The 27300-nt window shown below is 38.5% G+C and overlaps 1 protein-coding gene across 4 annotated transcripts in view; it reads right to left on the bottom strand.

The window, feature by feature from the left end:
- SESN1 (sestrin 1) overlaps nt 1–27300 on the bottom strand; it is a 114457-nt gene that overhangs the window by 78289 nt on the left and 8868 nt on the right. The window contains exon 1 of one of the 4 annotated variants that reach the window (XM_086317399.1): nt 24223–24374. The exons of the other annotated variants lie outside the window; for them this stretch is intronic. The gene's annotated coding sequence lies outside the window, so the exon portion shown is untranslated. Of the gene's footprint in view, nt 1–24222; nt 24375–27300 lie in introns of those variants that run through there. 4 annotated transcript variants of the gene reach the window in all.

The following is a 27300-nucleotide window of genomic DNA, read 5'->3' as shown; positions in this document are numbered from 1 at the left end:
TTAATTTTCCCTAAATATTTTGGGCTACGTAGTAAACTTGACTTTGTCTTTCTCTTCCAAATTAATTAATCTAACAAATATTTATTTAACTTTTACTATGTGCCTAATGAGTGATGGATTTAGAAAAGGGAGAGGAACCAGAGATCAAATTGGCAACATTCATTGGATATAAAAAGCAAGGGAATTCCAGAAAAAACATCTACTTATGCTTCACTGGCTAAAGCCTCTGACTGTGTGGATCACAACAAACTGTGGAAAATTCTTAAAGAGATGGGAATACAAGACCACCTTACCTGTCTCTCAGGAAACCTGAATCCAGGTCAAGAAGCAACAGCTAGAACCAGACATGAAACAATGGACTGGTTCAAAATTGAGAAAGGAGTACTTCAAGGCTGTATATTGTCACCCTGCTTATTTAACTTATATGCAGAGTACATCATTTGATATATCGGGCTGGATGAATCACAAGCTGGAATGAAGATTGCCAGCAGAAATATCAACAACCTCAAATGTGCAGATGATACCATCCTAATGGCAGAAAGCAAGGAGCCTCTTGATGAGGGTGAAAGTGGAGAGTGAAAAAGCTACCTTAAAACTCAACATTCAAAAAACTAAGATCACGGCATCTAGTCCCATAAATTCATGGCAAATAGATGGGGAAACAATGGAAACAGTGACAGGTTTTATTTTCTTGGGTTCCAAAATCACCACAGATGGTGATTGCAGCCATGAAATTAAAAGACTCTTGCTCCTTGGAAGGAAAGCTATGACAAACCAAGACAGCATATTAAAAAGCAGAGACATCACTTTGCTGACAAAGGTCCCTGTAGTCAAAGTTATGGTTTTTTTAGTAGTCACATATGGATATGAGAGCTGGACCATAAAGAAGTTTGAGCACCAAAGAACTGATGCTTTTGAATAGTGGTGCTGAAGAAGACTAATGAGACTCCCTTGGACTGCAAGGAGATCAAACCAGTCAATCCTAAAGGAAATCAACCCTGAATATTCATTAGAAGGACTGATACTGAAGCTCACTACCTTGGCCACCTGATTGATGTGAAGAGCTGACTCACTGAAAAAGACCCTGATACTGGGAAAGACTGAGGGCAGGAGGAAAGGGGGTGACAGAGGATGAGATGGTTGGATGGTATCACGACTCAAAGGACATGAGTTTGAGCAGACTCAGGGAGATAGTGAAGGACAGGGAAGCCTAGTGTGTTGCAGTCCATGGGGTTGCAAAGAGTCAAACATGAGTTAGCAACTGAACAACAACAAAAACTGAGTGATAGAGAAATAAATGATGATAAAACCTGGCAGGATCTCTACCTACAGGAAGCCTCACACTAGTGGAGGACAGACATTAACGGAAAGAAAGTGAAGTCACTCAGTCATGTCCGACTCTTTGCGACCCGTGGACTGTAGCCTACCATGCTCCTCCGTCCATGGGATTTTCCAGCCAAGGATACTGGAGTGGGTTGCCATTTCCCTCTCCAGAGGATCCTCCCAACTCAGGGATTGAACCTGGGTTCTCCTGCATTGTAGGCAGACGCTTTACCATCTTTAGTAGTAGTAAAGCTACTACTACCGCTTTACCCAGAGCCACCAGGGTAGGGAAAGGCCAGTAGGCTGCAGGAAGTAGACCAATTATTTGCCCCAAATTCTCCATGGGCCTTTCCCAGCATGCAGTTCAATGACAATGATGAATGGGAGGGGATGAAGAGGATGTGGAAATGTTCATGAAGGAGAGGAGAACTATCAAGAGAAAGTTTAGGATAGTACTACCAAGGAACTCTCTATGCCTCCTCACTCTCCTGCCATTTGCCTAATCTTTGAATCCTGAGGTCTCTGAGATTAATTCTGTGACCACTGCTGTTTTCCCTTTGCATCTTTTGGGTGTACCTTTGCTGATTTAATCTTTTGATATACTTTTCATTGGGTGAGTCTTGTGTTACACCTTTTAATCTGATTATCTTCCCTCCAGTCTATAAATCCCTTATCAGGGGAGCTTTAGACATTTGTGTAGAAAGATATTCATTGTATATTGTGAAGTAAATAAAGCATTTTATGGAGGGGAAAAAAGAAACTTTCACATCTGGTATCTAAAAATACCTGAAAAGAGTTATACTTTTAAAGGAAAAAAACCTTGAAAATTTTAGGTTTTCTCCTATTTCACCCTAACTTTCAACCTTTGACTCTATTTATATCAATGCTAAACTAAATAGAATAAGACCGAGCCATGTGCATAATTTTGGATCCAAAGAATTAACTGAAATTCACAACATGGAAACTAACAACAAATGGTCAGATCATCATGAAATAGTCTTAGGATCTTTGTGAACTAATATTTAGCCTGGTCATTAAACTGGCTTGATATCTGCAAACTTTTAGGATTCCTCTCCCAACCCCCTTTTTTCCTATAGGCTATGAACATTCCAAATAATTAAACAGCTATACCTTTATATTCTTGAATTATATGCTTAGAGTCAATAAAAAACCTAAAGGTGATTCAGGCCCTATATAAGGCTATATTTGGAGGTAGTATGCTATGCTAAGTCGCTTCAGTCATGTCTGACTCTGTGAGACCCCATAGACGGCAGCCCACCAGGCTCCCCCGTCCCTGGGATTCTCCAGGCAAGAATACTGGAGTGGGTTGCCATTTCCTTCTCTAATGCATTAAAGTGAAAAGTGAAAGTGAAGTCTCTCTGTCGTGCCCGACTCTTAGTGACCCCATGAACTGCAGCCTACCAGGCTCCTCCATCCATGGGATTTTCCAGGCAAGAGTACTGGAGTAGGGTGCCATTGCCTTAGTATACTTGACCCTAAAGCATCATGGATTCAGCTATGCAGATAATATTCTGCCCCGTGACATACTAATTGATAACAAAATAGAAAGTGATTTAAGGACAGCATGTAGTACTTGAGAACAAAAGGCAAGATCTGAAAGCCACAAGCCATCATCAATCACCAAATCAAAACATGGATCATAACCAGCTAGTTTTTTGACAAGCTTAGAGAATATCAAATATTAGAAAGAGAGAGAGAGAGGGAGGAAAGGAGGAAAGGAGGGAGGGAGGCAGAGGGAGAGAGAGAAAGAAAAGGAGAAGGAAAGGAAAAGAAAGCAAAGGAAAAAAGAAAACCATAGAGAGTATATCGAATGTAACAAATATGCATCACTGATAATATAATGTTGGCAAAATCTGTGTTCATAAACTAGTGACACTTTGTTCTCTACTTATGTAACAGAGGCAAAACAACAAACTGGCCTCTCTTTTGTACTTTATACACCCATCTATCATCTGCAAACCTTCAGATTACCAAATATGCTGTAACAATATAAAAATAGTTACCAATAACAGTACTGTATGCTCTTAGTTTTTTCATTAACTGTGACATACAGTTACCTTTCACATATGAAACTGTGTTATTTGAATAAGACATATGAATTAACTTGGGTAGTTTACCCTAATATGTATCCCAACAATTTCTGTTATTGAACCAACTTCCTGAGCTGCCAAACTTAGTATTTTATACTTATTTCAATCTCTCTTCCTTTTCAGTCCCCCCAATTAATAGAGAATTAACCCTTTAAAATTTTCTTTCCCTATTATCCCTAATTTTCACATCAATTGCCTTAATTTTCATAAACTTTTATATTCCTTAACTGTATAGGCATATTTGAGAATCATTATTGGGTTACCTAAAAACTTCATTCAGGGTTTTTGTACCATCTTATGGGAAAATCTGAAGAACTTTCTGGCCAATCCAATATTATCAGTGTTCTTCCAGGTTTATAAAAATATTGTTTTCCCCGATACTGTTATTATTATAGTGCCTCTCTCAGCTTTATAAGAATGTTGGTATTTAGTAACTTCTTTTCCTATTTCCACTTACTCATTCAATCTTCATAGACTTGTTTCTTTTTATTATTCAATTTAAAAATAGTAATCTACTGTGCTCTAAATAACTAAAATACAAACTCACTTAAGTTTTTAAAATCATTTAATTGACCCTCTCACACATTCCTTTCTCTATGATCATGGAGACAAGGAGAGGAAATTCTGAAGCAGAGTTGTTCTTTCTAAAGTGGCTTCAAAGGTAATATGAGATGACTAGAGGATTGAAAAAAAGAAAAAACAAGATTACTGGGCTTAACAGGGACAAGGCTTACAAGCCAAAATAAAGTACCTGTGTACTCAGGTGTAGAAAGGCTCTGAATCACACATTTGTCTTTCAGACATGTGTGGACAGAGTGACAGTAATTTTCTCAGCATCACAAAATAGTGTCCATTTACTAAAGAAATAAAAATATTAATAACAAAACTTAAAAATATAATTTATTTTCTTTAAAATATAGTAATACCTTTTTTTCTATTATAATACAAAATACTACCTATAATTATAGTCTAAAACCAAAACACTGAAGGTTTCTTATAAGAACTCTTTTTAGTCTAATGTAAGGTAAAGAGCCTAAGGTAGCTAAGAATGAGATTGCCCCTCAAATTCTGAACAAGACATTTTCCAAACAGATAAAACAATTACTAATATATACAGAGTGGAAGGTAAAATTATGAAACTAAGATAATACTCTAGAAATTCTGCTTTTACATCCAAATTAATTCTAATATTCATATTCACAGGTAATACTTTGTTAGATATCATATCTTGATTTTTAGGTTAATATATCTATAAATTAATAAAAAGACACAAACCTACAATTTCTGTTCATATCTCTTTCCCCCTAGATCCTTTGCTGTAGCTTCCTAATAAAGGGAAAAACAAGCATAAGCCTGTTTAGGAAGCACAGATTAGTTACTATGGTTTTTTGTTGTTGTTGTTGTTTTGTTTTTGTTTTTGGAAGGGGTAGGGTTACTACTTCTCTTTCTTCCCTGTAGTGAGGATAAGAAAGTCATGTGAAACCCTCTGGGATAGGATGAAAAAGAAAATAGGTATTATTCATATGTGGGTCTATTCTATTTCCCTTAGGAAAATTAAACCAATTTGGTAACTAAGATCTGGACATGTATCATAGTACTGAGATTATCTGATGGCCTTTAAATTTAATAAAAAATGAAGCCAAAGAAGTCAACTAGATAGTCTTCTATTTTCAGGAATGTGTGATATGATGTAAAGAAAATGAATTTATCTTGGAGGGAGCTCTGAAAGAGCCATTAATGAAAAAAAAAAAAAAGATTCAAAGTGCTTAAATAACCCAGCAGCAGACTAGAAACCCAAGAAAATTATCAAATAGTTATTTAATTTTAGGGGTAAAAAAAAAGCCAATGAGAATTTGATGTGTGATGCAGGGAACTCAAAGCTGGTGCTCTGTGACAACCTGGAGGGATGGGGTGAGGAGGGAGGTGGGAAGGGAGGTTCAGGAGGGAGGGGACACATGTATGACTATGGCCAGTTCATGTTGATATATGGCAAAAACCATAAGAATATTATAAAATAATTATCCTCCAATTAAAAATTTTTTAAAGAGCCAGTGGGATTTCTAGGAAGATGACAGAATAATAAATGTTCACTTTTAGAAAATCTATCATAGAACAACCAAACTACCGGAATCAATAAAAAGCAGACCAAAACATAACAAGATAAAATTAAGAATATCATATAACTCTGAAGAAGAAATAAGAGTAAAACTCAACATTCAAAAAACTAAGATCATGACATCTGGTCCTATCACTTCATGGCAAGTAGATGGGTAAAAAGTGGAAACTGTGGCACATTTCATTTTCTTGGGCTCCAATCAACATGGTGACTGCAGCCATGAAATTAAAAGATGCTTCCTCCTTGGAAGAATAGCTATGACAAATCTAGACAGCATAGTAAAAAGCAGAGACATTACTTTGCTGACAAAAGTCAAAGCTATGGTTTTCCCAGTAGTCATGTATGGATGTGAGAGCTGGACCATAAAGAAGGCTGAGCTGAAGAATTGATGCTTTCAAACTGTGGTGCTGGGGAAGACCCTTGAGAGTCCCTTGGACTGCAAGGAGATCAAACCAGTCAATCCTAGAGGAAACCAACCCTGAATATTCATTGGAAGGACTGATGCTGAAGCTCCACTACTTTGGCCACCTGATATGAAGAGTTGACTCACTGGAAAAGACCAATGCTGGGAAAGATTGAAGGCAGGAGGATAAGGGAACGAAAGAGGATGAGATGGTTGGATGGCATCACTGACTCAATAGACATGAGTTTGAGCAAACTCAGGGAAATACTGAATGACAGGGAAGCCTAGTGTGCTGCAGTTCATGGGGTCGCAAAGAGTCAGAGACACAACTTAGTGACTGAACAACAACAATGTAACTCTAAAGTTAACTTAAGTCTAAGGAACAAGTATTAAAAACTACCAAAAGGGGAGTAGAGGTTGCAAGGGGTCCAAGAAGACATCTAAAATGGTGAAAGTTCTTAAACTCCTTGAATATCCAATAGATATAAATCAACTATTTTAAAGGATAAAAGAAGAAACAGTGACTGCTTTCACAGGAAACACATTACAACAGTAAAACTGTTAAAAGTTTGAGAGTCCATGCAGAGAAAAATTGATTTCTTTGGGTCAAGCATCAATGAAGACCTGCAATACAGCTAACATAAATCACATATGAAGTAGTAAAGAGATCAGATCAGATCAGATCAGTCGCTCAGTCGTGTCTGACTCTTTGCAACCCCATGAATCGCAGCACGCCAGGCCTCCCTGTCCATCACCAACTCCTGGAGTTCACTCAGACTCACGTCCATCGAGTCAGTGATGCCATCCAGCCATCTCATCCTCTGTCGTCCCTTCTCCTCCTGCCCCCAATCCCTCCCAGCATCAGAGTCTTTTCCAATGAGTCAACTCTGCGCATGAGGTGGCCAAAGTACTGGAGTTTCAGCTTTAGAATCATTCCTTCCAAAGAAATCCCAGGGTTGATCTCCTTCAGAATGGACTGGTTGGATCTCCTTGAAGTCCAAGGGACTACCAGAATACAAAACCAACAGATCTGGTGGGGGTGGGGGGAGGGGTGGGGTGGGGAGGACAAAAAGCTATTATCATCTCACCTCCTTGGACACAGTTATTCTGGTGCAATATTAAGAAAAGCAATTGTTCCCTTAGATTTACTTAAAATATATTATTTGAAATCTTCATCCTAATACCATTTAATCTAGCTGCTTTTCTGATGACTAAAAGATCATATGGCCACAAGAGCCTGCATTCTGGATGTCCCACTGTCTTGCAGCCCTTATTATTCAACAAAAACTTGAATCTCAAACTATATAACTTCTGCTTCTTAAACACAGAGATCCAGTTTATCTGGGCACAAAGGAATTGTGTCACCTTTACTGTGGGCTCCTCCACACTGTAACACACTTCCTCGAGCTCTCATGGCATTCCCCCTGCACAGTGCCCACCCCACCATCAATCTCCAAAGCATCACTAACAGATAGTCACTGAGTGTAAAAGTCTTGTAAGAATCGAGAAGTTCTCCTAAAACTAAATGCTAAATATGATTGTTCTCCAAATGCAAATAAGAATGAATGTAAACACTTCAAAGGGATCCATTTCACCGGCAGACTCTCATTCCAATAGCTATATTCCAATCTTATCCTCCCTCTCTTCCCTTGTTTCTGAATCCTCAAATCTTTAAAAATAATAATAATAATAATGCTCCCAACTGCTCTCACCTTGACTATTCACCCAAACAATTTATTCTTGCTGCTACCTTCTATCTTCTACCATTAAAAGATGTGTACTCCTTGGAAGAAAAGCTATGACCAACCTAGACAGCATATTAAAAAGCAGAGACATTACTTTACCAACACAGGTCCATCTAGTCAAAGCTATGGTTTTTCCAGTAGTCATGTATGGATGTCTGACTTGGACTATAAAGAACTGATACTTTTGAACTGTGATGTTGGAGAAGACTCTTGAGAATCCTTTGCACTTCAAGGAGATCAAACCAGTCAATCCTAAAGGAAATCAGTCCTAAATATTCATTGGAAGGACTGAAGCTGAAGCTCCACTACTTTGGCCACCTGATATGAAGAGTTGACTCACTGGAAAAGACCGATGCTGGGAAAGATTGAAGGCAGGAGGAGAAGGGGACAACAGAGGATGAGATAGTTGGATGGCATCACTGACTAGATGGACATGAGTTTGAGCAAGCTCTGGGAGCTGGTGATGGACAGGGAAGCCTGGGGTGCTGCAGTCCATGGGGTTGCAAAGAGTCAGACATGACTGAGTGACTGAACTGACTGACTGATATTCTACCACACCACATCAGCCCAAAGTGCTACTCTTTTCACAGCCCAATCCACCCATCAAGATGTCTTCCTAAACACCGTGAAACTGACACAATATAGGCATGTCATATATTCTCTATTTGCCTCTCTAAATCATCTCTCTGACCTATGGACTGTATCACTGGGGTTCCCTTGCCATTTGGCTTATACTTTCACTCTTCCAGTGAGAGGCACTAACAAATTAAAAGGCAGGGGGAAGAAGGTCAGGGTATTTATTCTTCCACTTACTCTCTGCCAGGCTGAGGGCTAGCAATGAATATATTCCTCTACTGAAGGCCACGATTCCTGTTAAGCGGGCAGACTTTTCCTATAGCTGTAAATTTCATGGAGTTCCAGTAACTTCTTCCAGACCTTGTCCCTTTACGTTCATAGCTAGTTCAAAATGATTATTATCTTGTTGGTTTCCCTTAACTCTGCCCACACCTTCATTAAATTCTCTTCAGACACCCCATCTGAGTGTGCCATCATTTCCTGCCAGAATCCTGGCTGATTCAGCAGGGAGGAAAAGAAACTAATTAAAAATTATATTGGCATCCTTAGAGAGATTACAGAGAATGAAATATTCATAATACAAGAATTGGTTGTTCTGAGAAAGGAACAATCAGAGAATAAGAAAGAGTTCTTGAAAATTAAAAACATTACTACTGAATAAACAGGGCTTCCCTCGTAGCTCAGATGGTAAAGAATCTGCCTGCAATGAAGGAGACCCAGGTTTGATTCCTGGATTCCGAAGATCCCCTGGAGAAGGAAATGACAACCCACTCCAGTATTCCTGCCTGGAGAATCCCATTGACAGAAGAGTTTGGCAGGCTACAGTCCATGGGGTTGCAAGAGTTGGACACGACTTAGGGACTAAACCACCACCACTGAATAAACACATCAGCAGAAGCATTAAAGAACAGAACCAGGCTGAAGAGCTAATTTATAATTTGGAAGACAAATTTGAGGGAACTCTCCAGGGTGTAGAGTAAAAAAGACAAAAAAAAAAAAAAAAAGGGACATATGGGAAAAGATTAAGATGGAGCTCTAATACTCACCTAACAGTAGGTCCAAAAGGACAGATATAACAGAGATAATGAAGAAAAAGAATAGTTTGAGATTCAAATCTTTATATTGAAAGACATGGAGTGCAATAGATTAATAATAAAAGATATGTAGAGAGAGACACACACACACACTCTAACACGTGAGAGATTTGCTTGAGGGTATATATAACCAAGAAGGAGAAAGTGAAAGTGAACATCACTCAGTCATGTCTGACTCTTTGCGACCCCAAGGACTGTACAGTCCATGGAATTCTCCAGGCCAGAATACTTGAGTGGGTAGCCTTTCCCTTCTCCAGGGGATCTTCCCAACTCAGGGATTGACCCCAGGTCTCCCACATTGCAGGTGGACTCTTTACCAGCTGAGCCACAAGGGAAGCCCTTGCAATGATTAATAATAAAAGATAGGTAGAGAGAGAGAGACACACACACACTCTAACACATACTAACAATATTTCAAAACTCTAAGGATGAAAAAAAAATCTTAAGTTCCCTGAACATCCTTGTCCTTAGAAAATATAGGATAAAGTATTTTAGAGGAGAAGTGCTTGTAACTTTCAAGAAGTTCAGCAAAAGGAGAGAAAAAAATTAGAGAAAGGCACTGTGGCAAAATGTTAATTTATGAATTAAGGATACTTGGTATTTACTACATTATTCATTGATCTGTTCAAGAGTTTTTGTTTTTTTTTTTTAAAGTTGGAGCAAAAGAAAAGGTTCCCAGAGAAAGGTAAAATAAAACAAACAAAAACAGGTTTCATTAAAAAAGAATGAGACTCAGACTGACATAAGATTTCTCATTATAAACACTGTTGCTGCTGCTACTAAGTCGCTTCAGTCATGTCCGACTCTGTGAGACCCCATAGACGGCAGCCCACCAGGCTCCCCCGTCCCTGGGATTCTCCAGGCAAGAACACTGCAGTGGGTTGCCATTTCCTTCCCCAATGCATGAAAGTGAAAAGTGAAAGTGAAGTCACTCAGTCGTGTCCGACTCCTATCGACTCCATGGACTGCAGCCTACCAGGCTCCTCCGTCCATGGGATTTTCCAGGCAAGAGTACTGGAGTGGGGTGCCATTGCCTTCTCCACTATAAAAGTCGCTTCAGTCGTGTCCGACCCTGTGTAGCCCCATAGACGGCAGCCCATCAGGCTCCCCCGTCCCTGGGATTCTCCAGGCAAGAACACTGCAGTGGGTTGCCATTTCCTTCTCCAATGCAGGAAAGTGAAAAGTGAAAGTGAAGTCACTCAGTCGTGTCTGACTCTTAGCGACCCCATGGACTGCAGCCTACCAGGCTCCTCCGTCCATGAGATTTTCCAGGCAAGAATACTGGAGTGGCTTGGTGCTAGAAAATGATGGAACATCTCCACAGTTCTGTGAAAATGATTTTAGTCTGGAATTTTAATGAACCATAATAAAACCTGAGGGCAGAGTAAAAACACAAATAACCAAGGGTCAAATGCTTAAATCCCACATACTGTTGAAGAAAAAATTATACTGAGTTTATGCAATCTAAGCAACCTAGCAGTGAAATACTCAAATGAAAAAGCAGTTGAAACTGCATCTTCATTACTATCCTGCTAAGTCAAGTGAAAGTCGTTCAGTCATGTCTGACTGACTCTTTGTGACCCCATGGGTATAGTCCATGGAATTCTCTAGGCTAGAATACTGGAGTGGGTAGCCTTTCCCTTCTCCAGAGGATCCTCCCAACCCAGGGATCGAACCCAGGTCTCCTGCATTGCAGGCAGATTCTTTACCAGCTGAGCCACAAGGGAAGCCCAAGAATACTGGAGTGGGTAGCCTATCCCTTCTCCAGCATATCCTCCCAACCCAGGAATCAAACCTGGGTCTCCTGCATTGCAGGTGGATTCTTTACCAGTTGAGCTATCAGAGAAGCCTGCTAGTCCAAAACATTGTATCAATTATTACTGAAACACTGCAATAGCTTTTTAACTGGTTTTTGTGCTTGCATTGCTGTACCCCTCTTATCCATTCCCACACAGGAGCCCATGTAATTTTATTATGATTTAATATTATATCTTATTTTTTAATGTAGGTAATATATTCACATTAAAAAATACATTGAAAATAGAAGGTACAAAAAGGCATTACATCTTTGAGACCTAAACAGTGGTGTCCCTGCACTTTAGAGGGCTCATTACAGGCCTCTTTCAGGTGCACCCCTCCAATAGCTGAAGAGCACTTCCCTGGTGGCTCAGAGGGTAAAGCATCTGCCTGTGATGTGGGAGACCCAGGTTTGATCCCTGGATCGGGAAGATCGCCTGGAGAAGGAAATGGCAATCCACTCCAGTATTCTTGCCTGGAGAATCCCATGGACAGAGGAGCCTGGTGGGCTACAGTCCACAGGGTTGCAAAGAGTCGGACACCACAGAGCAACTACACTTACACTTATACACAGAGTCAAGGACATATTCATCCAGATCATGTTCCAAGTACTTGAATCCTGGGACTCTCCACCCAAATGGGCTAAGCCCTCTTCCAAGGCTTTATGGCTTGTCCTCCTTTTGGCTGAACACAGGGCCCATCAGGACACCTCTAGGTCCAGGAAGTGGGCAAGTGGTAGCTATATGTGTGGTGTGCATAGAGTTCTGATATGAGGGCAGGTGTCTAGCCTTCTTGGTATAAGTCAAAAGAGTGGGGTTGGAATAGGAGGACAGGGTAAGCAGGCTACGTGCTGGCTGTATCAGAGTGAATCTGGGAAACAGTACACTGAAAAAAGCATCAGTCCCAACTCTGTCCCCAGTCAAAAGGTTTCCCTTTCCAAAGACAACCAGTTTTTGACACAAGAGTGATCATTTTAAATGACAAATCTGAAAATGTAATCTCCAACCTAAAATGTAGTGGGTTCTCCATTATTTTTCAGATAAAATCCAAAATCCTTAAAATGGTCAACACGGTGCTTCTTAGACTATAATGTGCATTACAGTCACTTGGGGATTCAAATCTGATTCAGAAGGACTAGGGTGAGGATGAGATTCTGCATTTCTAACAACTTCCTAGATGACACAGATGCTACTGGTCTATAGGCCGCAGTAGAGGGCCTAAAGAGATTACTATTTCTTTTTAAGTTATAATTTCAGCTATCCCAGTTAGGGAAAGAGACATTCCTCCTGGTCTACCTACCTCATTTTGAAGCTGCAGTTGATACAGGCAGATGGGAGGGTAGACGGACATTGCTAGTTAATTGGACATCTGTTTGTATTTGCTAGCACTATCCTAAGGAGCCTAGAAATGAACAAGAAAAAGTCTCCATCTTCAAGGAGCTTACAACCTAGTAGGGCAGATAGAATCAAAAAGTAAGCTTAAGTTAGTAACAATGTCAGGTAGTGTTTGGGGCTAAGAAGAAAAATAAATCAACATAAGGAGCTAGCAGGTAAGAAGACTCACTATTTTAGACAACTGAGTCATATACAAGGATAGATTTAACGTTTTTGCCATACTAAGTACCAAGGTAGGCACTATGCTGAGAACCTTAGAGATAAAGGTGCTATTATCTCACTGATATGAGGCGCTATTGTCTTATTTTGCTGGTAATAAAACTGAAAACTTGAGATGTTGAGTAACTTGTCCAAGGTTAAACAGCTAGAAGAACCAGGATATGGACCCTGCCAGTATGACTATTTCCAACTTCTGTATTAGTGAACTTTTGCTGAGGAAAACCACAACCCCCAAATTTCAGTGGCTGGCAGTGCTGCTGTGCTCAGCTGGGCTCTCTGGGTCTTAACAGTCTTGAAGCAAGACTTGAACTTTTAATATCTAAACTGCCAGGTGTGGGCCTGCCCCAGTTTATGACAAACATAAGTAACTCAAGTACCAATATCACCAGATATACCACAAGAGGATCAGCAGACCAAGAGGGATAAGCTAACATTGAATCAGTAAAATTTTCCCTTTGTTGGTATAAAACTCCCAGATTTCAATCACTTGAACTTATCTCTAAAGTTTAAGAAAAGCAAGTTTAATATGCAGTGGGTCACTTAGTTTTTGCAGTAGTTCTTAATCTTTTAGGGTTATAACGTCTTGGAAAATCTGATAAAACTTGGGCTCTCCCCCAAGAAATAAAGCTCATCAGTGTACACAGCTTTGCATTCAATCTATAGGCTACACAGGGCCCTAGAAAAGCCAAAATTCCCAATTTAAGAATCTGTAAACTGTAGCATCTGCCAAAATCAATCTCTTGTGCAAAAACTTCTATCTATTCCCTGGTGAACAACAGTGATTCTCTTTTACTAATTATTTCATTTAATTAAAAGAACATGAACTCTAATTATTAGCAATCAAAAACATGTTATCATTAGTCACTTGGTCGTGTCCGACTCTTGCAGCCCACCAGGCTCCTCTGTCCGTGGGATTTCCCAGGCAAGAATTCTGGAGTGGGTTGCCAATTCCTTCTCCAGGGGATCTTCCTTACCCAGGGATTAAACACAAGTCTCCCACACTTCAGGCAGATTCCTTACTGTTGAACCACCCATGAAGCCCAATCAAATCAAAAATACAGTTTTGTAATCTAATACAGCTTTGCAGCAAAAAAACAAAAGGCACCTCGCTAGCTGTTAAGAACTAATTATTTCCACTTCCCTGAAGACAAGTTTTACTATCAATTATCTGTATATGAATTAGTCATCAATATTTTTATTCTGTGGTGGCTAACTTTCCCTCTACACTTAGTGGCTTACAATAAGTATGTTGTTAAATACAACTCTGGTCCTTCAGAAATACAAGTATAATTATAAATTATCCTAAGTTACATAAAACTTTTTTTTATTAGAGGAAGGTAAATTTGCCCACTCCTCCCCCAAATCATCAAACTTTCATAGCGTACTACTGGCCTTACTCTATTTTCTTTATAAACACAGTACTACTAAAATATAAAACTAAAATATAAAACCAAATAGCCTGCAATTCAGGAGACCTGGATTTGATCCCTGGGTTGGGAAGATCCCCTGGAGAAGGGAATGGCTACCCGCTCCCGTATTCTTGCCCAGACAATTCCATAGGCAGAGGACAAATATAAACAGGTAAATTTATATTATTTACATTCAACAGAATCAATCATAAAATATTCTTTGGTTTTGGAGTCAGAATAGTGTTACAATGAATAAACTTCAGAGACTTAAATGCTTGAATGTGAATTCTAGCTTTGTCATGTATACAACTAGCCAGGTGAATAGGGACAAATTAGATAACCTCTTTGTGCCTAAGCTTCCTCTTATTAAATGGGTAAGGTAATGGATGAATACAAGCACAGTACTTAGAATGGCACACGAAGAAACAGTCCAAGCACTGAATGTAAGCTATATGAGGTTAGAGATTTTTTAAATCTCTTTTGCCCATTGATGTACATAGTGCTTGCTGCTGCTAAATCACTTCTGTCGTGTCTGACTCTGTGTGACCCCATAGGCAGCAGCCCACCAGGCTCCCCCGTCCCTGGGATTCTCCAGGCAAGAACACTGGAGAGGGTTGCCATTTCCTTCCCCAGTACATAGTGCTTCGAATAGTGCTAAAAACAGCAGGTGCTCAATAAATATTTGTGGAATGAAGGACTGATACCACTATTATCAACATGGTGATTTCTGGATAGATGAAAAAAAAAAAAAACGGAACCATATAAGCTCAGCTACTTAAACCTGAAAAATTTCCCCTTCTCCCCAAACTCCCTCCCTCTAAAAACAAAAGGGAAACAAGCATTCTTCAGTTGCACATCCAACGCTTCTAAGGCTCACAGCACCAAAATATGATCGATAAGCTGGATTTCAGTTGAGTAAGAGTGCCATCTAGTGTTCATAAAAGCTACAACAAGCTGAAAATTCAGAGTAAATTTTCAGTGTGAAGACAAAAAACCCTATAAATGCAAAATTCATTAAGAAAATCTGCTTTATCAACAGCCAAGGTCTTTAAAAGAAAGGTATTTCTATAGAAAATTAAAGAATTAAATCTGTAAAACTTAGTATATACCATATTTGAAGAAACACTTCAGAGAGTATGCTCAAGTTCTACATACCATAAAGGTCATCCTGCTGTGAGGGGTGCACTGAGCTTGTTTTCCTTTCAATGGGATATGTTCATTGGTCTTATGAGAAGAAACAGAAGTATCCATCATAAACATTTTGGAAAAGTGTAAAAGAGTATGAACCACAGCCTAGAGGTAACTATTGTTAGCATTTGGAGATTTTACATATAACCAGAGATCAAATTGCCAACATCAGCTGGATCATCGAAAAAGCAAAAGAGTTCCAGCAAAACATCTATTTCTGCTTTATTGACTATGGCAAAGCCTTCGACTGTGTGGATCATAATAAACTGTGGAAAATTCTTCAAGAGATGGGAATACCAGACCACCTGACCTGCCTCTTGAGAAACCTATACGCAGGTCAGGAAGCTACAGTTAAAACTGGACATGGACCAACAGACTGGTTCCAAATGGAAAAGGAGTACATCAAGGCTGTATATTGTCACCCTGTTTATTTAACTTATATGCAGAGTACATCATAAGAAACGCTGGGCTGGAAGAAGCACAAGCTGGAATCAAGATTGCCGGGAGAAATATCAATATCTAAAATTGCAGCCATGAAATTAAAAGACGCTTACTTCTTGGAAGGAAAGTTATGACCAACCTAGATAGCATATTCAAAAGCAGAGACATTACTTTGCCAACAAAGGTCCGTCTAGTCAAGGCTATGGTTTTTCCAGTGGTCATGTATGGATGTGAGAGTTGGACTGTGAAGAAAGCTGAGCCCTGAAGAATTGATGCTTTTGAACTATGGTGTTGGAGAAGATTCTTGAGAGTCCCTTGGACTGCAAGGAGATCCAACCAGTCCATTCTAAAGGAGATCAGTCCTGGGTGTTCATTGGAAGGACTGATGCTGAAGCTGAAACTCCAATACTTTGGCCACTTCATGCGAAGAGTTGACTCATTGGAAAAAACCCTGATGCTGGGAGGGATTGGGAGAAGGAGGAGAAGGAGACGACAGAGGATGAGATGGCTGGATGGCATCACTGACTTGATGGACGTGAGTTGGGTAAACTCCAGGAGTTGGTGATGGACAGGGAGGCCTGGCATGCTGTGATTCATGGGGTCGCAAAGAGTTGGACACTACTGAGAGACTGAACTGAACTGATCCTTGATTTAAAATATACATGGAAAATATTTTAATTTTCACCAAATATTTGGCCAAAATACTAAAAATTAAATATGATAAAAATTATAAATAATCTTTTAAACTTAAAAGATTTCTCTACAATTAAAAAAAAAGAAACCTAGCCTCAACTTAACATTGTATTCAGTGGAGTACAATTTTTTAAAATTGCTTTCAGTTATATAATCATTTTGGTCCGGTTTTACAATAGTCAAAATCTATAAGAACTGGGGCTTATAAAATGAAAAAAGAAATTATTTCATCTTTTCTGTCTTAGAAACTACAAAATTGATAGTAAAGCATACCAATTTGGATTTGGGATATTTGAATAAAAATTTAGGTTTGCCATAATGTTTGTTATTAAATTAAATGATAATTATTTGTTATTCAACTAAATAATATTCAATAACAATATTATTATTATTCAATTTGAGAATGCTCATAAAAGTTTTCTGAGAAACCTGTATGCAGGTTAAGAAGCAACAGTCAGAACCAGACATGCAACAGACTGATTCAAAACTGAGAAAGAAGTTCACCAAGGCTGTATATTGTCACCCTGCTTATTCAACTTATATACAGAGTACATCATTTGAAAAGCCGGGGTGGATAAATCCCAAGCTGGAATCAAGACTGCCAGGAGAAATATCAATAACCCCAGCTATGCAGATGATATCACTCTAATGGCAGAAAACAAAGAGGAACTAAAGAGGCTCTTGATGAGGGTGAAAGTGGTGAGTGAAAAAGCTAGCTTAAAACTCAACATTCAAAAAACTAAGATCATGGCATCCGGTTCCATTACTTCATGGCAAACAGATGGGAAAAAAATGGAAACAGTGACAAATTTTATTTTCTTGGGCTCCAAAACCACCATGGATGGTAACTGCAGCCATGAAATTAAAAGAAGCTTGCTCCTTGGAAGAATAGTTATGACAAACCTAGACAGCATATTAAAAAGCAGAGACATCACTTTGCTGACAAAGGTCCTGTATACTCAAATCTGGAGAAGGCAATGGCACCCCACTCCAGTACTCTTGCCTGGAAAATCCCATGGATGAAGGAGCCTGGTGGGCTGCAGTCCATGGGGTCGCTAAGAGTCGGACACAACTGAGTGACTTCACGTTCACTCCTGGTGGGCTGTGGTCTATGGGGTTGCATAGCGTCAGACACGACTGAAGTGACTTAGCAGCAGCAGCAGCATACTCAAATCTATGGTTTTCCCAGTAGTCATGTACAGATGTGAAAGCTGGACCATAAAGAAGGCTGGTGTGTTAGTCACTCAGTCGTGTCCAACTCTTTGCGACCCCATGGACTGCAGCCCACCAGGCTCTGCCTGTGGAATTCTCCAGGCAAGAATACTGGAGTGGGTTGCCATTTCGGCTGAGCGCTGAAGAACTGCTTTCAAACTGTGGAGCTGGAGAAGACTCCTGAGGGTCCCATGGACTGCAAGATCAAAACAATCAATCCTAAAGGTAATCAACCCTGAATATTCATTGGAAAGACCGATGCTGAAGCTCCAATACTTTGGCTACCTATTGCAAAGAGCCAACTCATTGGGAAAGATCTTGATGGTGGGAAAGATTGAGGGCAAGAAGAGAAGGGGGCAACAGAGAATGAGATGGTTAATGGTATCATCAACACCATAATGTTCATGAGTCTGAGCAAATTAGGAGACAGTGAAGGACAGGGAAGCCTAGCATGCTGCAATCCATGGGGTCGCAGAGTTGGACATGACTGAGCGACTGGACAACAATATAAGTGTTTTTGGCTTTAATTCCCTTTCCCCTCAAATCATAGATACAGCTGAGATTTGATTCATAACTTATTAGATAGTCGTTGAAAGATGAAAAGAAAGCTGTCTGCCACTTTCTACCTTTTGGACAAATGCTGTTTTTATATTGGGACAAAGAGTGGGAATCAGGGAATTTCCTAGGATCACATGGGAATAACAGGGTCAGAAGAGTCATGGGGGAAGATGGAGGAAAAAAAGACCAAGAAGCTGCCAGAGAGAGGTGGACGGGCCTCTCCAACTGAACCTTGGTGGGCCCTGGTGTGAGGCTCCTTTATCTGGAGACTGGTTGCAAGGCTGAGGAGAGGGGCAGAGCCTGGCCTCACACTATCACTTGCTGGACTGCACTCTCTTCCAGGCATTAATTACGTTCCTGGACATATAACCTAACGCATAACTCTCTTCATGGTAGGCAGGGAGGTCAATTCTCCCCAGCACCTAGTTTAGGAGATAAGTTGTTGTGGTAAGTTGCTTTAAAATGACTCCCAAGGATCTGTGCCCTGTCTCCTGTCATTCACTCTATTGTGTAATATGCTCCCCTTGAGTATGGGCTGAACTTGTGTTTTGCTTCTAATGAACAGATTAAGGTAGAAGTGATGACATGTCTCTTCCAAGATTTGGTTACAAAAGACTGACTTCTGTCACGCTGGCATTCATTCGCTGGTACCTTGTCTCTGGCTCTTCTCAGGTGCTCTCTCTGCAGAAGCAAGTGGAGAGACCCACATGGCAACGAACAGAGAGAGCTGCCAGTCAATTACCAGCAAGGAACTGAGGTTCTCAATCTGACAACTCTCAAGGAACTGAATCCTTCCCATAGCATGTGAACTTGTTATGAAGCAATAGATAACTAATTCAGCTGTTACACAAAGAGACTTCTCAGGCCCACCTGAGAGACTATACCCTGAGAGTCTCTGTCGCTGGCTTATGGCAGCCTCGCTAGTCACACAAAAGCCTGGACCTGGCTTGTCCCCTTGGCACAACTGGCCATTTCTTTTGTGGGTTTACAGATTAGGTTCTCCTCAGTTCACCTGCCTGGTCTCTCCTTCCTACCCAAGGGCTTTTGCACCTTCAACATTTGAAATAAATAACAGAACACCTGAGCAAAACTCCTAGCTCCATGTTTTAGTGACCAGACTATGAATCTAAGGTGCATGTGTGGTTTTCTAAGACAAACACTCATCCTGACTATAAATTATTAGTTTTATTGCTTTCTGGAATTTGTTTACTATTTACCAACTAGTATGAAAATACTTTAGTGTTTTGACAAGTACTGCTGTGCCAGCGCAAACTGGCTATCAGCTCTAGTTTATGCTGTAAGGTTAGATCATCAGATAATATTTAAGATCTTAGTTCTATTTCCTTCAATGAGTTTTTAAACATAGTTAATGTAATTTTTACAATTCCTTTTAGCCAGCTCAGTCTTTATGATAGTATCACCACATGGAAACTGCCAAGCTAAAGGGGTTTTATTTATAATGCCCAACAGTATAGTGAGAAGAAGCTTCGACAAAAGTCATAGTTATATATTCTTACATGCACTGACAGACAGCAAAAGGAAAAAAGGAGGGGGGGAGCCACAAAAAGGAAACAAAAATGAGGCCAAAACTTAGTCTGTAGGAAAGAACAACAGAGCATTAGTTACAGCCAGTCATGAGAGGTTTGGTTTGGGCATGTTGGGGATAGCAGCAGTGTGTACTTGTGTAAACAAACAGATAAGCTGAGAAGAAAAGTTAATTATTACATTAAAATTTATTTGCTCCACTAAGCTGTCTTTATGACCCAACCCATTCTGATCTTTCCTTGCGCTGAACTGCTTTAACACTTATATGTCACGAAATTTTTTCACATTGATTTTAAGTCATTTTCTAATATGAAAGTAATGTGTGCTCAAGAACAAAAACAAAAAGCTATAGGAAAACAGATTAGTGCTTGAGGATGAAGAGTAAGACTTCACTTCCTGACTCTCAGTATTCACTACTTGAGTTAAGTTGCTTAATCTGTTTCCTCATCTATAAAATGTAAAACTCACATCAGAGAATGGCTGTATCTACAAAACTAGATATTGCAGTGAAACGGGCCTTCAAGGGAAGTGCATGGGTAGTTTGTAAAAATTCTTCCAGAATGCAAATGTAAACTTCAAATACAAAAAGGCAGTAATACAGTAAAAAGTGAGTTTTGCAGATCTGGTTTGACACAGGCAGTGTCACCAGCAGCTGCACCATCTTTAGGAGCATCAGGGGCAGGGAAAGCAGCACCCAAGCCGGCTCTAAATGCTTCTTCTCCATGAGACAGCCTAGCTTTTGAGATGTTCCTGTTTCCTTAGCTAAATAAAGCAGAAACTTAATCTAATCTCCCAGCAAGGAGGGTATCCATATTTGTATATTTGTTTTGTTTTGGGAAGATAGCTTCCTAAAAACCCATAACCCATTTGCAAATCTTGCAAATGTTGTATGCCAAAAGCTAATAACAAAGGCTGGCATATAGTAAGCACTCAATAAAATTAAGTATTTATTAATGATTATTCTAAAAAGAAAAATTAAAATCTCCAACAATCCCACCTCTAAAAGAGAACCAGACTTTCAGTATTGTTTTAGTACAAGCAGGTTTCCTGACATTTCCCTGCTCTATAAATATATATATATATGTGTGTGTGTGGTCTGTTATTTTAAAAGTTGCATTTCGACTTAAATATATGTATATATTTTCTTTTCTTATACGTTCTAAAACAACTTTCAATAACTGTTCAAGTCCTTTATATAGTGCACCATAATTTAATAACAGTTATTGGATATTTAGGTTACCAACTTATATATAATAATGGATAAATACAACACATTTATATCATAAATGAGACTATAGAGATTATTATACATAAATCTTAATTCAGATGATTTCTTAGATGTGGAATTGTTACTATGCACATACAATCCCATTAAGAGTCACACTATTGTCGTCACACTATTGTCAACACACTATCATAAAATTTAACATTTTTAGTGAAAGTGTTGATTTGTTCTTAATCTCTTTTCTCCAAATCACTGCAAAACTCTTGATAGTAGTGATGTTTTCAGCTTCTCTTTATATCTCATAACAGTGTTAGGCACAAAGAAAAATTCTAAATGAATTCTTACTTTAAAAAAGTATTTCCATTTCAGCTTTGAATGGAGAGGGAGGTCAGCTAGAGGTATACTGAGGTTCAGGGAAAAAAATCCTGCTATTAATTATTTTGTGAAAGGAAAAAGAACTATAATTTAGTTTTGTTCCAAAAATAAAAAGCATTCAATACAAATATGTAGTACAGGTTTGACTTCACATTTGACTACACAACCACTTCCAAGTTCAAAGAAGGAGCCAAACACCGGTATAAATTGGAATTAGAATCTTAATCAGAACAACCACCACTAAGGATTTATTTATAATAATAAAATGCACTAAAGGAACTAATAATAATAAAATAAAGGTTAAAATACTGATTGCCTGATGGAAGAGCCAAACACAACTTTAGCTTGGAGTCAAGTTTTTGTTTAGAAATGTGTATGTTAGAATGAAAAAAGAAAAGGGCTTGCCAGACACCCATACTCCAACACTCAGTACAGGCCCAATCACACAAGATTTGTTTAAACTTTCAGCATCTATGGAAGATGAAGTAAACTTTTAATACAGCATTTAGGGGAAAAAAAAGCAAATGTAATCATTTGTTTATAGCTGTCACACCAATGAAAGAAGTATAATATTTAGACTTTTCATCTTCTTTGATAAGATTTACTGCCATAATTATTATTTTCATCATGCTATACTGTATTTTTAGTGCACATGCCATGGATACCAAAACTCTGACCTAATAAAGGGTATGCAAAAGTATACAAAATGGCACTTACTATTACAGGTTTGAAAATATTTTGTGCTTAAAAGTATAGTTATAATGGGGTTTACAATTAGAAAATATCAATGAAATATTTAAAAATCGAATTTATAACTTACAGGCAACAAAGCTAAGAATGCCTAAACAATTATGTTAGTTTAAGTACACAGTTCAAATTGGGTAATTTCTTAAAATCATTTCATAACTCTAGTTCATAATTTGAGAAATCAAGATTAAAATGTTCCAATTCAATCAGATAAATGCTGAACTATGGAAAGGACAAGAAGAAAATACCTTTTACACTATTTAAACATAATCCTTTATGATTCTAATGATAATTTTCCAAAATAACTAAATAAAACAATCTAAAGACTTTAAAATATGCACATGAAACATACAAATGGAAAAATGATTTCTATTAATACACGAGCTCAAAGTCATGATATAATCTGGGCTCGATTTCTTAAAAAGACAATAGAGGCCCCTTTTCTTTTTAGCTGTAAACAACTTGCTGTATGACATGTAATGCAATACCATATTTTGGGAAATTTCAAACATTTATAATCCACGGGAAAAACACTCAACACTCCTACACTATTTTTTTTTAAGCCCACAATAGTGCAGTCTTTCAGCTACAAAGCCATAAGCCAGTTATAAAACCAGTACTTTTCCACTAGTTACTTGTGGGGCGGGGAAGGGGATGTTCAGCACTGCAAACATTAGGGTCTAAAATAAGATCATTGCAAGGAGTTACTACAACAGTTGCACTGCCAGCACTGTCATGGCAACAATGAACTAGCTAGGAGAATGCTCTTTTAACATTCAAAGCTAATCTTGAGTCTATTACCCATGGAAATATACCAAATTTTCTTTTAGGCAGTTCACTAAAGAAATCATCTTATTTGGTAATCTCTTAATGTAAAGATAAGCCTTTTATATATCATATTTCCAAGATCACAGTCTAGCACCTTCTTGCAATCAGTTGAAATTTATAATGACGACATAATGAAAATTATGTGCCACAGTGAAACACAAAGATTCATCAGGATTCAAATACAATCTCAAGATGGGTCAGGGCTTAAAAGGAATTTGATATGCAATTCAATAATACTTGAGAAATGTGGTTTCACATTTCATCCTGAAGGAAAAATAATTTGGAAAAGAAAACATTATATATTTTCATTATTAGGAAGCTGATATTAAAGTTTTATTCAGATAATGCAGTATAACATTGAAAAGCCTAGACTCTGGAGTCTCATTGCCTGGGTTTGAAACCTGGCTCTTCTTCTTACTAGGCTATGATACTTTGGGCAAGTTATTTAACCTATCTGAGCCTTGATTTTTTTTTTTTTCCTGATGCATAAAATGGGGATAATAATACCTACTCTTACAGTGTGGTAAAGATTAAATGAAAAGGGTTAAGAATATATGAAGAGAGTTAAGAACTAGGTTTCACATACAGAATGCCTATCCTTATTACATTCAAAAATACACATTCTACAGAACTAGAAAGATTGAGATTGCTGAAGAAAAGATAACTTTGTATCAATGTGTGGCAGAGCGTGGGCAGGGAGCAGGTATGGGAGATCAGGAACCTGAAAGACACCTGCCACACCCAATGAAGCAAATTCAAATCAAACATGGTACAAAATCTCTTCAAGCCTTGTCACTTCTGGGGTATCTTTAGGGCAATGTAATCTTTGCTTAGTTACTCTGTTTCTAAAATCATATCAAGTTGTCTAGGCCAGGCCAGTTATCCCACAAGAGTGAAAGGACCATTTGGGGACTTTTTGGTTAATATCTCAAGCTCCCATTGAGGGATGCAGAGCAGGAACACTGATGGTGCAGCTTTAATCTCCTCAGTAGACCTTCAAGGCAAGCAGTCTCTGCAGCAAACTCGCCTGAAGTATCAGACGTGAATGGACGAGGCACAGAGGATTCAGTTGCTTGACAAGCCACCATTTGCTTTTCTATATTTTATATCCTTGAAGATACATTGGAAAGTCAAATGTTCCTAAGTGGAATAATAAATGAGCATGATCTCAGGGGAGAAATCAGTTTCCAAGAGTGCTAAAACAATATTCACAAAACCCTTACCTTGGTTCCTAGAGGTGTTATTTCTTCTAAGTTGCTATTCTATAGGGCCAAGGGCCCTGAAAGCAGGTTAAAACTTTTCCAGTATCCCAGAGACTTGGTCCCCTAAAGGACAGATGGTACCAGAGGGCTCAACTTCCCATCTCTGCTCCCCCAATCACACTGTGAGGGCAGATCAGAAGACTAATAGTTAATATTCACTGAGTGCTTACTGAGTTACAGTAAACATTGCACATGTTACCTCATTTAATCCTCACAACTCTGGGAGGGAACTGAGGCTTAAGGAGGTTATATAACTTGCCCAAGGTCACAAAGTTTGGCAGAGTAGGATTTACAGCCAGGTCTGACTAACTCCAAAGCTCATGGTTTTGACCATTCTCTCCTATTGTTGTACAGATAATTAAAGCATAGGCCTTGGCAGTGAAGCATCCGGATGACACGTGTAACTGCCTGCAGCCCCTCCCTACCGGTGCCAGGCTGACAAACTAGAAAGGGAGACAACTCCAAGGAGGGGATGGATGCCACAGATCTGCCTCACTCATAAGGCAAGCTTCTGGGTAAGGCTACCACTTACCCTGTGCAGTGGTTGGTTAGAAGCACTCTTGGGTAAAGTGGAGGTCAGCATTAATCAGCTAATATATTAAAATTTACCATACAAAAGGCAATTAGAGGTGTAAATACATGTGAACACAAAAGGTGGGATATATGACATAATAATCCTAAAGTAATGCCAGTTTGGAGTTTGATTCATGTTAAAAGACCTAGATAAGTTCATCATCTTCACCTTCATTATCATCAGTATTCACCATCACCAATATCTACTGAGCACTTACTATGAACCATGCCCACTTCTACACACTTAATTGTTCACTTAATTCTTGAAACTACCCTATGAGAGTGGTATTGTTATTACCCACATATTGCAGATGAATAATCTCAAAATTTATTTGTAATTAAGTTGGTACAGTATATTAAAGTTAACAAAATGCTTTACCAATATGATCTTTAATTTTTATAATCACATCATGAGGCATATTATTAAAATTATGTCAGTTCACAGATGAAGAAACAGACTACAGAGGTTAATTTATTCATGAGCGTATAGCTAGTAAAGCACATCCCCGATCTTTAAACCTTCTGAAGTAGCATCTCTGGTCAAAGTGAAACTCTTGTATATTTAAAATAGAAGATAAGAAAAGAAAAAAAATCAAGGAAAAGAAAGCAATAGCTTCCCTTGTTTTTAAAGTCGAATCATTATTAAAATTAAGAGAAGCTTACAGCCTTTCCTCTGATATGTCAAAAGATATATAAGCGCAGTGCTTGGCATATAGCAGGTACAGAGTAAATACCTCATGCATAAACTGAAAAGACATCAGTCCCTAGGTTCAATGGTAAAATCTATACTGCCTCAATAAAATTTCAATTATTTCTTATACTCAATCTCTGTCATCAACAAAACTGAATATAGATTTTATCCTTTAAGTCTGTCAAATTATGCATTACTTGTTAGATGAAAAAAGAGACACACCTTAATTTGGTGAGGTATAATCACTATTAATGACTTTGAGAGATCTTATTTTTTGAGAAAACCCATCTCCCTATCATTTAAATCACTTTTGAAAGGCTTCTCTTAAATATGTCCTTTAGTACCACTGAACATATCACCCTACCACTATTTTGCAAGGCTTGGTCTTTATCACATGATCGGAAGAATTTCTTACTGTGTTTAGGCTATGAATAGCATTTGAAAAATTACTCAGTTATAATTATAGACAGCTAACACCTGCCAACTTGCTAGAAAATGAAATCATGTAAAGTTTAAAGATGATTGTGCAATGCCTGTCAAACACTAAAGCGTCAGAACAGTAAATGCTCATTTTTACCAGTAAACTAAAATTCTAATTAGAGAAAGAGTAAACTAAGATTCTAATTAGACTTTACTGAACCATTACACACAGGACTGACAAATTATCCTAGGTAACTTTTTAAAAAAACATACATATATTTAAGTTAAAACACTAATACTATTCATTTAATGAATATGTATATATGAAAGTTTATTTGGGTAATAAGACTAACAAAACTCACTTCATAAACTTTATTTTCCTTTAGTATGGTTTAAAAGTTTAGGAAGTAGTTTGAAGGTAATTTTATAAGTAATAATTTATAAACCTATGAAGACCTTTCCCTTTTAAAATTAAAAAAGAGTAAAATTTAAAGCATAACACTAAAAGTATCTCATTTTTTCCTAAGGTAATTCCAGATTTCATTGCAATTGAATTAGATTCTTTTAAGTAATTATATGAGAGATTAGAATATGAGAAGACAATTCTTTCACAGCCAAATTTCACAAGTTTTTTTCATATAAACTTTTCATGTCACAAATGGTGACAGTCCATTAGTAGTGCACATGCTTTCAGCAATAAAAATGGCTACTGTGAAAATCCAATAAATGGTCCTAGCAGTCATCCTACAAAAACTTCCTAAGTATCTTCAGTGAAAAACCATTAAAAAAAAAAAAAAAAACCTGGAATCTTTTAAAGTACTTTTTACTCTATACACAAATGTCATGGTAAATGTATCTTTAATGACATTAGTTTAACTTGGTATAGTAACCAACAGGAAAAAAAGCAAAGCATAAAATAATGTTTCCATGTTTGTGTGTTAGTCACTAAGTCGTGTCCGATTCTTTACAACTGTAGCCTGTCAGGCTCTTCCATCCATGGGATTCACCAGGCAAGTATACTAGAGTGGGTTGCCATGCCCTCCTCCAGGGGATCTTCCCGACCCAGGGATCGAATCCGGGTCTCCTGCATTGCAGGCAGATTCTTTACCTCTGAGCCACCAGGGAAGCCCCAGTGTTGCCATAGTGTGACTTAAATTTCCAGTTTGCCCTTTCTAGGCAGTAATACCCGGAGAAGGCGATGGCACCCCACTCCAGTACTCTTGCCTGGAAAATCCCATGGATGGAGGAGCCTGGTAGGCTGCAGTCCATGGGGTCGCTACGAGTCAGACATGACTGAGTGACTTCACTTTCACTTTTCACTTTCATGCATTGGAGAAGGAAATGGCAACCCACTC

This window comes from Bos grunniens, chromosome 9 (genome assembly GCF_055505025.1).
Source record: "Bos grunniens cultivar Pamir isolate PY7600 chromosome 9, Bosgru_T2T1.0, whole genome shotgun sequence".
Classification (NCBI taxonomy): Eukaryota; Metazoa; Chordata; class Mammalia; order Artiodactyla; family Bovidae; genus Bos; species Bos grunniens.
This window is presented reverse-complemented; position numbering and strand designations above follow the sequence as displayed.